The sequence below is a fragment of the Miscanthus floridulus genome, chromosome 13 (assembly GCF_019320115.1).
Source record: "Miscanthus floridulus cultivar M001 chromosome 13, ASM1932011v1, whole genome shotgun sequence".
Classification (NCBI taxonomy): Eukaryota; Viridiplantae; Streptophyta; class Magnoliopsida; order Poales; family Poaceae; genus Miscanthus; species Miscanthus floridulus.
This window is the reverse complement of record NC_089592.1, coordinates 65,947,155-65,948,361: the sequence shown is the minus strand read 5'-3', so window position 1 is coordinate 65,948,361 and position 1,207 is coordinate 65,947,155.

Sequence of the window (1,207 nt, the reverse complement as noted above, 5' to 3'; positions counted from 1 at the left end):
AGACTAGCGTGTCGGCAAGCACGTGAACCTCGGGAGAAAAATTGTGTGTCTCTTGTCTCTTGGATTTTTCCCGGTGATTGATTAGGCATTCATTGATTGGTTCATCTCTCTTTCCACGGCGGTATAATCTGCCTAGTCAAGCTCTTTAGTGTAGTTAGTCTTTGAGAGCTTGTTAGTTTGGTTAGTGAGGCTCTTTAGCTAGTCATTGAGAGCTCACTAGCTTAGAGAGTAGTGACTTAGCCTTTGTGTGAACCTAGAGATCATAGCAACTAGAATTGTTGGTATAGGTGGGTTGCAACCCTTTTAGAGCTAGAACAAAATTGTATTTTGCCATTTAGGTTTATAACCACTTGCTCTAGTGTATTTGTAGAGATTTTTATAGGCTATTCACCCCCTCTAGCCATTTAGGACCTTTCAAGTGGTATCGGAGCCATGGTCACCATTTGATTGAAGGCTTAACAACCTTGGTGTGAAAAGATAGCTCAAGTTGTGTTCAACCATCTGGGGGGCAAACCATCATTCTTTGATGGCACATGCTATGATTATTGAAAGATAAAAATGAAGATGTATCTTGGTTCAATCAATGATTAAGTGTGGGATGTGACCGAGAGTGATTGTGATTCTTGATCCCACCAATCTCACTAACCAGGACAAGGCAAACAAGTAATGCAATACAATGGCTCTCAACACCATCTACAATGCCATTGATTCCAAGGTATTTGAGCAAATCAAGGATTGTGATAGAGCTAGTGAAGTGTGGAAGAGATTGGAAGAAACCTATGAGGGCACACCGGTGGTCAAAAGTGCCAAGTTGTACATCCTCAAGGACAAGTTGACAAGATTCAAGATGAAGGATAATGAGAGCATTCTGCATATGTTCCATAGATTGCAAGTGATCATCAATGACTCGAAGGCTTTGGGTGAGAAGATAAATGATGATGATGTCTCTCATCAGTTCTTGATGTGCTTACCTCCAAGATTTGAGACATTGAGATTGATCATCATAAGAGGAGGATTGGAGGACATACCCCCTAACCAAGTACTAGGTGATGTTATGACATAAGAGATATACCATATGGAAAGGGAGGGGGTTGACAAGATGAGAAGAAGGATGAAAACAAGAAGAATAAGAGTGTAGCATTCAAGGCTAGCACCTCATCCAAGATCAAGGGCAAAGCAATGAAAGAAGAATCAAGTGGTGATAAAG